General features: G+C 42.8%; 1 long non-coding RNA gene across 4 annotated transcripts in view; it reads right to left on the bottom strand.

Annotated features, from left to right (window-relative positions):
- LOC110262299 (uncharacterized) overlaps nucleotides 1-11,808 on the bottom strand; it is a 247,190-nt gene that overhangs the window by 177,237 nt on the left and 58,145 nt on the right. Inside the window, exons 6-7 of one of the 4 annotated variants that reach the window (XR_014816822.1) lie at nucleotides 10,719-11,165; nucleotides 8,955-10,537 (exon numbers count right to left, since the gene is read on the bottom strand). The exons of 2 other annotated variants lie outside the window; for them this stretch is intronic. This is a non-coding gene — a long non-coding RNA (uncharacterized LOC110262299). Of the gene's footprint in view, nucleotides 1-8,954; nucleotides 10,538-10,563; nucleotides 11,166-11,808 lie in introns of those variants that run through there. One more of the 4 variants, XR_014816819.1, reaches the window with a different exon arrangement.

Genomic DNA, 11,808 nt, shown 5'->3' with positions numbered 1-11,808 from the left:
ACCACACAGGGAATGGGAGTGGCTTCTAGGAGTTGAGAATGACCTCCAGTTGGCAGCCTATGAGCCAGTGGGGAATAAGTCCTACAACTACCAGGAGATAAATTCTGCCAACATCCTGCCTGAGCTTAGCTGAAGGACCCAAACCTCAGGTGAGACTGTGGCTGGAATAACACCTTGACTTCAGTCTTAGTGAGATTCTGAGTAAAGGACCCAGCTAACTCTGGTCCTGACCCACAGAAACGGTGAGCTAATAAACTGGTGATGTTTCAAGCAGCTAAATGTATGGTAACTTGCTAGGCTGCTATTGAAAACTAAAACTCCAGTTTCACCTGAAAATGTCCTCCCATCCACCAAGACTCAGTTTAATGTTTTAAACATTTCTCTCTTTCATGTTTGCCTGTTATTTCCCCATCCATAAGGGATCTTTCTCTAAATTTCTACAGGATCTTATTTCCTCCTTAGGGCACTTCCTACTTTTATTACAGCTGTTTGTGTAGGACCTATTTCTCATCCTGAATTGTGCATTTCTTGAGAGCAGAGATGGCTTTGCATATGTACATACGCATATGTTTTGTAAAATCACTGAAAGCAGTATTCACTCGGTTCCATCTAGGAAAGGCTTCTCAGCTTTCTAAGAGTTAACTAAGCTTTAGTCTTCAACTTCACACTTTATTTTGGTGCTTGTGAGCAGCTTCCTATGACTTAGCATGAGTAGAGAATTTTGTGACCCGACCCTCCCTAAAATTGTCATGCAAAAGGCTAATTCCTTTGTCAAAGAATAAACAACTTGCAAGTTCAACATATTTAGAACCCAGAGTTGAAGTTCATTAAAAACAAATTTATGAATTAGGAAATGTACAGAAAAGCAAGGTAGCATTTAGAGCCACCCAAGACACCATGATGCTTCCTGTCAGAGGCAGCAGTTCTCATCCACACATGTCATTTCCTTGTCCCTAACTTCACAGTCTCTCACACCTGTGGGTACTCAGGTGGGTTGGAATGAGAAATAATGAGGAACCCAGGCTCGGCAAAGAGCACCCCTCAGCAGTGGAAGCATTACGGCCAGAGTTGGTTAATTGAAATCATGCATCGAACTAAGTTGCCACTCTGATGCGATCTGACAAAAATGATCATAGGATAAAATTGCCTCTTGCTGATCCCCACCTATCTTACATTTCAACTTGCAGCAAGATTGAAGCAAACTGCTCCAATTTACTGCTCCCGACCTGCTGATAATGGACACTTTGCCGTGCACTCTCCCTTCATTACTGCTCAGGTCAGGGCTGTTAACGGGGACTCTTGCCACTTTTGACAGATAGTCACTACCAAGATGAATGGCGGTGGCCACATGACCACTTAGGACCAGGCCTTCCCTCTCTAGCACCTTCAAAATGCCTTTAAAAAAAAAATAAAAATAAAAGACCACACTTCACTGTTTAACTCTTTATTAACTAGGAGAATCAATAGAAACCAGGCAACTGTGACCTCCTGATTCCTTTACTGTAGAGCTGCAACTATTTCAAAGAAACCATTTAAGAGCATTTTAAAAAGAAACTTTCTAGCAAAGCTGCCTTTGTACATTCTGTTCTATTGCATAATGGAGACTGGGTTGTAAATTGAGTTCTTCAGGAGAGGGAGAGAGTAATTCGCTCAAAGTCTCTGTGCTAAATCTTAAGAGGAAGCGGTTGCAGGGTTTTTGGTTTTGGGGGTTTTTTTTGAGTTAAAATGGGCTGAATTGAGAATAATAAATTTTTTTAAGAGAGAAAATAGGCTTTTTTTTTTTTTTTTTTTTTTTGGTCTTTTCTAGGGCTGCACTCATGGCCTATGGAGGTTCCCAGACTAGGGGTCTAATCAGAGCTGTAGCTGCCCACCTACACCACAGCCACGTGGGATCCAAGCTGCGTCTGTGACCTACACCACAGCAGCGCCAGATCCTTAACCCACTGAGTGAGGCCAGGGATCGAACCTGCAACCTCAAGTTTCCTAGTCGGATTCGTTAACTACTGAGCCATGGTGGGAACTCCAAAATAGGCTATTTTTAATACCACACAGTTGAGTGGAAATCAACAGCCTGGTACTCCATCATTTCAGTTATGCATAAATAACCCTTCATGAAGAACTTCTTACCACAAACATTTATAAGTTACTCTACTTACGTTAAAAAAAAAAAGATGAGAGGGATGCATGCATCATTCTGTGCTCTTTAATAGAAACCATAGTTTAAATAGTAAGAGCTTAATAAATAACTTAAAATTTTTTTTTATTATAGTTGATTTACAGTATTTGGGGCATAGTATTTTATGTTTCTTAAGGCTCCTATCTTAAATCTGTATAGAAACTGTATACAGAGTTTGTACAAAATGCTTTAGTTTTTTTATCTAATTCCTGACACACGCATTCATTTTTGTATTTGACAGTCAAATGAGCTTTCACAACTCTTATTAGATTTACACGGCATTGTCTAATTCACTGTGCCTCATGAAATTAGATAAACTATTAAATACCATAATCTGTTATCCACCATTAAAATTAATTGATTTTCATGTCACCTTAGAACTAATGAATTATCTAGAGATAGTCTCATAAACTACAGAGCATAGCGGGAAAGATCTTTTATTCCCCATCCCTTCTAGAAAGGTTAAACAGTCCTATGCCTTTGCTAGTTTGTCTCTCAGCCGAAATCTCAAAAAACAGAGCTGTATTCAATAATTACACTTCATGGACAAGAGCCACATTTATGGAAAAGGTTTGGAAGACATGGATGATGTCTAATACTGGTCTGGGAAAGGCTTGTCATATAGAAGCATATTTCCAGATCCACTATGGTTTTGCCAGCAGGATAATGTAATAGGAATGGACATGCTACTAAACACAAACAAAACCCTATCAAACATTAATAGTCCTAAAAGTAAATACATTCGTAATATTTTATTGCATTGCCTGAAAAAACTCTTATTTGATATTTTGATTCAAAGATTGCATATCTAGTATTACAACAATAATAATCCATGGGTATAGAAAATTTATTATTTGCCAGGCACCGTGCCAAGCATTTTTAACATGCAGTGTTTTTGTTTGTTTTTTGGCCACGCTCAAGGCATGCAGAGGTTCCTAGACTAGGTATAGAAACCGTACTACGGCAGTGACAATGCCAGATCCTTTAACTGCTAGGCCACCATGGACAGGTGTTTTATTTAGTCTTCAAATTCTCCCATAATATGGGCTTTTTTTTTTTTTTGTCTTTTTGCTATTTCTTGGGCCACTCCTGCGGCATATGGAGGTTCCCAGGCTAGGGGTCTAATCAGAGCTGTAGCCACCGGCCTATGCCAGAGCCACAGCAATGCGGGATCCGAGCCGCATCTGCAGACTATACCACAGCTCACGGCAACGCTGGATCGTTAACCCACTGAGCAAGGGCGGGGACCGAACCCACAACCTCATGGTTCCTAGTCGGATTTGTTAACCACTGCACCACGAACGGGAACTCCTCTTCTTTTTTTTTTTTTTTTTACGGCTTTTTAGGGCTACCCCTGTGACATATGGAAGTTCCATGGTGAGGGGTGGAATTGGAGCTTCAGCTGCTAGCCTATGTCACAGCCAGAGCCACTCAGAATCCAAGCTGTGACCTACACCACAGCTCACAGCAATGGTGGATCCTTAACCCACTGAGTGAGGCCAGGGATCAAACCTGTGTGCTCACGGATTTTAGTCAGGTTTGTCATCTGCTGAACCACAAGAGAAACTCCCAGATGTATGCTTTATTTATTTATTTATTGTCTTTTTCCCATCTCTTGGGCTGCTCCCACGGCTTATGGAGGTTCCCATGCTAGGCGTCTAATCGGAACTGTAGCCACCAGCTGACACAGCAACGCGGGATCCAAGCCACGTCTGCAACCTACACCATAGCTCAGGGCAACGCCGGATCCTTAATCCACTGAGCAACGCCAGGAATTAAACCCGCAACCTCATGATTCCTAGTCAGATTCGTTAACCACTGAGCCACGACGGGAACTTCTATATGCTGTATTTTTATCCTCATCTCAGGAGTAAGGAAACTGAGACTTAGAGAAATAAGCGACTTGTTCAAATTCACATTATCAGTATCAAAAAATTTAGGATGTGACCCAAAAGATGTTACTCCAGAGTCAAACTCCTAACTGTTATACCCTGGGGCCTCTTACCTCTGTAACATCACTCTATCACTTGACATGGATGGTATGAGGGCCATTAATTGTTCACAATTGTTATCCATTAATGTTCATTAAGATAATCCTTTCACTTGGAAATTGGTTCATTTAAGGAAAAAAACGCTTGCTTTTTAAAATGATCTTCCAATATTAATAAAATTGCTGCACACATTTTTAACAAATTTCACATAGTTCTGAGTTCAATGGCGCTGCCCCCCATTGCGACATTGAAGGTGGGCAGGAGGAACATAGTACATCCACGAATACCGAGGAAACCTTGAAACATGAGTTCAGAGGGTGGTCCCAAACATCTCAGGCTGAGAGAGGGGACCATGTGCTCTGGTTTGCCTGGAACTGTCCTGGGTTTTACCGGTGGTCCTGACATTAACAGAACCTCCTTTCAGTCTCAGTAGTGTCCCAGTTTGGATAATAAATTAGAGTTATCTTAATCACAAGGGTGAAGTTCTTCTGCTTATTAGTGAATTCAGCTGTAAACCCCCTTGAGCAACCTCATGGAGTTGGATAGGCTGCTTCCTGAATGAGCTTCAAGTATCTCAAACCTGCATGCTGGAGCATCAAGAGTAGATGGACCTGCTGCACCTGACTCCTTCCTCATCCTTGTCTATTATTTCCTCTCTTCAGTTGGTCCCTGTGATGGTCTTTTTGGTGTGTCAACTTGGCTAGGCTATAGCTCCCAGTTACTCAAGCACGAATCTCGGTGTTTCTTTGAAGGTTTTTCTAGATGTGCTTAAGGGAGAAGCTTCTAGATGATCTGGGTGGGCCTGATTCAATCAGCTGACATGCCTTAAGAGCAGAGTGGAGGTTTCACTTAAGAAGAAATTCCACCTGTGGGCCCTAGAACTCCAGCCTGACCACCTGGCCTAGTGATTTAAGACGTGCCTAGCCAGCTCCCACAACTGCATAAGCCAAATCCTCGAAGTAAATCTCTTAATACTCTACACTTCCTTTTTTTGTTTTGTTTTGTCTTTTTGCCTTTTCTAGGGCCACTCCCGCAGCATATGGAAGTTCCCAGACTAGGGGTCGAATTGGAGCTGTAGCGACAGCCACAGCAACGTAGGATCCGAGCCACGTCTGCAAACTATACCACAGCTCACGTCAATGCCAGATCCTTAATCCACTGAGCAAGGCTAGGGATCGAACCCACAACCTCATGGTTCCTAGTCGGATTCATTAACCACTGAGCACGACTCCTCTACACTTGTTTTCTATTGGTTTTGCTTCTCTTGTTGAATCCTTACGAATACAGTCACTAGTGCCCTTTGAGTCTTGTTTCAAAAGCTTCGTGTCCTCTTGCAGTCTCCTTTAACTTCCTACCTAGGTGATGCCACTGGCTCTCTGCTCCTCTCTTAGCCTGACAAATGCCGCTAGAGCACCACTCTCATAATTTAGCATGTAAAAGCCCTGCCAAGGGCTAATAAGCCCCAAGCACTCTGCTGGACACTGAGGATACAAAGATGAACACATTCTCTTGTTTCCAAGGGTGCCACCTCCACCGTGTCCTGCCCAGCACAAAACTTGCAAAGTGCCCTCCGATGCCTAAGGGAAAACTACCCAGCCTGGCAATGCACACTGTGCAGACTTTAATCTATCTCATGACTCTGATCCCACAGGAGCCTAAAGCCTGAGCCTGGCGGCTGTCCTCCGGGCCTTCAACATGGCAGACTGACGCCTGTAGTTCCTGTGGCTTCCTTTCCAAGTTTGTATTTTGTTATAGGGAACAAAATGTGGCAATTTAAAGCAAAATGAATATAGAGAAGTAATTACTTACAAAATTGCTGGACGTGCTAGAGACGGGCTCCCGACGGGTCCTTCGGGAATGGCTCTCAGAATCACACCCCCAAACTGGCCCCTCACAGAAGCTGCCACATCAGGAAGGTGGAGCACCTGCTGGGTTTGTTGACTGGAGCTTTCATCTCAGGAAGAGGAAGCTGTTGCTTGCCACCACAACCACATCTGCCTCCCATTACCCATGAAGCTGCTGTGGAAAAACCAACATCTCCACGATGCCACTTGCCAGCAGAAAACTGGGGAAGCAGCAGGAAGATGGCTTCCACTTTACGCCTGCCTTCTAAGTCTGGCATGAGGGCATCTCCTTGGCATTTTGAGCTCCAGCTGCAAGAGATTCTGGAAAACAAGGCATTTAGCTTCCCAGCTGCTTGTAGTAGAAGGCTCAGTGGAAGGAGGTTAAAATGGATGTTGAGTGCCAGCCCACACTTTCCATCACAGATGTTTGGTTTTTGGTTTTTCGTTGTTGTTGTTTTTGGGGTTTTTCTGTTTGTTTTTTAAGGCAGCACCCGCCACATTCAGAGGTTCCCAGGCTAGGGGTCCAGTCGGAGCTACAGCTGCCAGCTCACGCCAGAGCCACAGCAACACCAGATCCAAGGGGTGTCTGTGACCTACACCACAGCTCATGGCAACGCCGGATCCTTAACCCAGTCAGCAAGGCCAGGGATGGAACCTGCAACTTTATGGTTCCTGGTTGGATTCGTTTCCACTGCTCCACAATGTGACTGCCAATCTCAGCTGTTTTTTTAACAAACCTGGAAAGTTTTATGCCTCTCCTACTTAAATAAGGATTTTTTTTGCTTTAATAAAAAGCCTTGGTGTGCTTACCACTTAGCATAATTTCTAGTACATAGAGTTATTTCACATATATGTGGAATGGATTAAGGAATGAAATTCAATTAATAATTTATCCACTCATGGACACAATCACAATTATAAACTAATTTAAGTGTCATAAGTAGAACTTTTCCAACAAATTATAGGAGCTATATACCATATACAGTACCCAGTACAACACTGGCAAGTGAAAGGCTCTCGATAAGTCTCTCTTGAATATTGTGCTATCAGAGAACAGTCTGATATGCATACTTCATGTAGACAGGCATAACCAACAGTAATCTTTCTCTAGGGCACTAAGTCATTTGACTGGAGGGTGATATTTAATTTTCCATATTACAGAAGCCCATGATATAAATATTGCCTCTATGTTGATATGTTTTGTCTTCCAAGAATTATTTTTATTGGGTGCCTCCTCCTAAAACTGCAGCCCAGTGAGAACAAATTAATTCTATACAAATATGATACGATTTTCTGAACAAATAATGCACTTCATTTCAAAAGACTAATGGTAAGAAAGATTTATATAATGTTACACTCCTGATCACTTATGTTTGCAGTGAGGAGAAAGGCAGATAAAGCCTAAACATGAAAAGTTAGGGCATCATTTAACGTAATCCTAGTGCTAGAGTCTGAATATTTGTGTCCTCCCAAATTCATGCATTGATATCCTAATGCCCAGTGAGATGGTACTGGGAGCTGAGGGCTTTGGGAGATGGTTTAGGTCATGAGGGTGGAGCCCTCATGAGTGGAATCAGTATTCTTGTAAAAGAGACCGCACAGGGCTCCCAGGTCCCTTCTGCCATGTGCGAAGTCTGAGACCCGGAACAGAGTCCTCACCCAACCACACTGGCATCCTGATTGTAAGAAATAAATTTCTGTTGTTTATGAGCCACTTAGTCTGTGGTCTTTTGTTACAGCAGCCTGAATGAACTAAGACACGTGGCAAAGTAAAACCAAAAAAAAAAAAAAAAAAAAAAAAAGCCAGAAAGAATGGAAAGCTGGCCTTTGCATAGATGGGATAAAGTTCTACAAGAGAGAATTGTTAGAAGGCATTTCGTTCCTCCAAAATCCATCCCCACATTCATGGGGTGATGGTCATGTGTACTGTGCCTCTCAAGCAACTTTTATTTATGTATTCATTTGGCTGCCCTGAGGCATATAGAGTTCCCCAGCCAGGGATCAGATCCGAGCTACAGTTGTGACCTATGATGCAGCTGTGGCTATGCCAGATCCTTTAACCACTATGTCAGCCTCGGGATCGAACTTAGAGAGATGCTGCCAATCCCCTTGTGCCACAGAGGGAACTCCTCAAGCAACTTTTAATAAACTGAAAGAAAAATGCTTTTTTTTTTTTTTTTTTTTTTGTCTTTTCTAGGGCCGCTCCTGGGCTATATGGAGGTTCCCAGGCTAGGGGTCTAATTGGAACTGTTGCTGCTGGCCCAAGCCAGAGCCACAGCAATGCCACATCCGAGCCGCATCTGCCACCTACACCACAGCTCACGGCGATGCTGGATCCTTAGCCCACTGAGCAAGGCTAGGGATCGAATCCACAACCTCCTGGTTCCTAGTTGGATTCGTTAATCACTCAGCCATGACAGGAATGCCGAAAAATGCTTTTGAATTGGATAACTTGACATCTGCTTTGTAGAGGCTGTAATGACAAGTCATGTGATGTGCTGCCCGCTGGAGAGCAAGCAGGGCTTCACACACAATGTTTGTACTTAAAAAATGCCTCTGGTATCCAGCTATGGGCTGGTGGGTTATTACTGGAAAGACTAGTTTACTCAGTTTTTCTTTACATCAAGCTAGGGAGATGACTTTGTTTTCAGGAAGACTTCCAAACATTTCCTTAGAAACCAGCTTTAATAACGATTATTTTACTTTGGAAAAAATTTTTATATTTCTATGGAGTTCCCTTTGTGGTGCAGCAGAAATGAATCCGACTAGGAACCATGAAGTTGTGGGTTCTATCCCTGACCTTGCTCAGTGGGTTAAGGATCTGGGAGTTGCTGTGAGCTGTGGTGAAGGCCAGCAGCAACAGCTCTGATTAGACCCCTAGCCTGGGAACCTCCATATGCCATGGGTGCGGCCCTAAAAAGCACACACACAAAAAAAATTATATTTATTTTCTATTAAACTGAAGCTGCTGTAAGATTATAAACATTTTCCAAAAGACAACCTGATTGAGAAAATTCCCATGCAAAAAACTCAACTTCAATGTTTTTATAACAATATGCCAGGCTTACCTTTGAGACTCAATCACAGGGTTTCCTAACCTTGGCTCCAAGAGCATTTTGTTCCAGACAATTCTTTCAGTTGGGGGTGGGGGCTGTTCTGTGCCTTTTAGCATGTTTAGCAGCATCCTTAATCTACGAATTGCCAGTAGAAAATTCCTTCCTCTCTCAATTTTTGAGAATCGAAATTATCTCTAGACAGTGCCCTGTGCCCACTGGTGGGCCAAATTGTCCCCTGGTTAAGAATCACTGCTCTAGCTCTTCAAAGCTTTTGGTGGACAAAGAGCTGTTGCTAGAAGTCAAGGCTATATCTTCCCAAGATTAGAGAAAACCATTATTGCGTGTGTGTTTGTGTGTGCGATGTAAGATGGAGCATGGTTACTTAAAGCAGGTTACAGTGAATCAAGGCTACCAGGCAGTGGGTAATATTCCAGTAAATTCTTGATCTCTGCAATAATGCTCATATTTTGCTGGGAGGGGAGAGGTCTGTTCCCTGACGCTGAGCACAAGTGACCCACTGCATCTACTGCTCAACATATACCCCAGGGAGTTCCTAAAAGAATCAGGTACCCGAGCAAGCCCTGGGGTGGGCTGCGGTGACACTGGAGCAGCTCTGTCCTCCTCTACCATCAGCAAAGCCACTTGTGGTTCCTTCATGCACCTCTTTTGCAGACTGCCTGCTTGAAAGCATGTAAGGGGTCAAGTTTGTCTTTAACTCATCTGCTATCTAAGGGAGCCATGAAGGTGAGCATGGGCCCATAGGGCAATGAAGCTGTAGATGAATAAACTTACACACACATCTGCCACCTATTGCTTTGTGCTTTCAGGGCCTCAATTAAAACTGATTCTGAAAGAGTTCCATTTGACCATACTGCTACCTTTGTACCCTAAATAGCAAAGTGGGCTAAAAATGCCTCTGTAGACTCCAGGATTAAAGCCAAGGGATGAGTGATACCCAATTGTCTTTGGCAACAGGAATTTTATGTTCCCATTGGATTCAGTGCATTGGAGTCAAGGCATCATGATCTTTTACAGCCTCCTATGCCAAAGATCTTTAGAATGAGCCTCACAGCAGAGAGTTGTCATGAGAAGTGACCACTGTGGGTGATGAGAATTTCACCCCTAGGAGATAGGTCGGGGAGGGGAGAGGCACTAATTTCCCTGTTCTTCTCTAGTGAGGAAGGCAGAAAAGCAAAATGGATTTTTGTTAATTTGGGAATCACCTGTGTTGCTTTCTGGAGAGATCTGAGAGTCACTGACCTAGAAGCAATATTGGGAAATGAAACACCTCCAGACTCCTTTAAACCAAATCTTCTTGGATGTGAACTCAGCAGGAACCAGGTCCATAGCTTCCTTACACTTGATTTTTAGGAAGCTCCTCTCCCTGATTCCTTTGCTGGAATGAATTCTTAGGTTAACCTGGTGAGGAATTTCCTCAGCAAGTATGTATTGGCACCTGTAGAGATACAGCTGAGAAAAAAAAAACAGACCAAAAATTTACCATCATGGAGCTTACATTCTAATTAGAGGGCTAACAAGATCCAGTGTTTTAAGATCTTACTATGGGTCAGCTATAGTTTTAAGCACTTAAAGTGATTTATTATCTCAATCTTTACCACCAACCCATAATGTATATATATTATTATATTACCATTTTGCAGGTGCAGAAACTGAGGCTCAGTGAATTGAATAACTTGGCCAGACACCTTGGCTTTAGAGTCAACCATCCTGACCACTCTCTCATCTTTCAGGTAAGAAGATGAACTTAATAGCAGGAGAAATTGTGATGGCAAGGCCAAGTTTGGTATGAGTTTGGAGACTGTGGTGCCAATGCTGTCAGGCCTAAATGCAGTCCCTGGGTACAGCAGTAAAGATGTCTTCTTCTCATGCATACTGTGCTCTTGTCCATGAGGCTGAGATACAGAGCAAGCTCCCTTGTTCTTTCTTGATCCAGGCCAGAATGTGTTTGCTCTGCTCATGTAAATTAGTTCCTATGAAACACTTAGCCAGGGAATCTAATCCGTTCATTCAGTGTTCGGGGAGGCAAGCTTTTGTTCCTGAAGCCCAGCCTCAGTCAAGACTCCCTCCATCAGAGAACCTGTTCATCAGGAAGAAGGAAGATGGCAACATGTAAAGTTTTATGCTGCGAAGCTCAGAGTGGAAAGAGTCCAGGGGTAAATATACTGATGCTAAACAATGAACAGCTGCAGTGACAGAATGATAAAGAGAAATCCACATGTGCAAAAACGAAGCCACTCAAACACATACGCACACACCCAGCCATTTCATGCCCAATCAGAACCACAGAAATGGCCACACACAGCCAGATGTATAAGTTTGCAGTGAGAACAAAGGCAGCTATAAATATTCCAAGGAGCCAGTAAAAAGAAGAAGATGAAGAAGAAAAAGAAAAAAAAAGAAAACCAGGAGTGGTTAGCTCTCCAATGTAATGGGCTCCATAAAAGCTTTTATTGTTAAGAGAGTTACTTTACTAAGAGCTATATGAAGCAGGCTGAATGAATGTGAAAAATTGCATGCAATAACCCAGGCTGAAAGATGATTATCAACCTCTGAGTCCTGTATTTTGGAGCGAGTCAGTACTGCTATTAGAAGATTGCCATTGCAGTTAAAGAAAAGCTTGTTTTGTACTTTTCTCCCCCTTCTGGGTAAACAGAAAGTCAATATAAGCTTCTCCTCTGTGCTAGTCTATTTATTTGAACAATTATTTTAAAGATGTAATC

This window comes from Sus scrofa, chromosome 9 (genome assembly GCF_054392235.1).
Source record: "Sus scrofa isolate SSC_HxYL_T2T_F1_AM1 chromosome 9, Sscrofa_HxYL_maternal_Yorkshire_Landrace_v2.0, whole genome shotgun sequence".
NCBI classification, from domain to species: domain Eukaryota; kingdom Metazoa; phylum Chordata; class Mammalia; order Artiodactyla; family Suidae; genus Sus; species Sus scrofa.
Note: the sequence above shows the minus strand (reverse complement) of the source record. Positions and strands in the feature narration are given on the sequence as shown.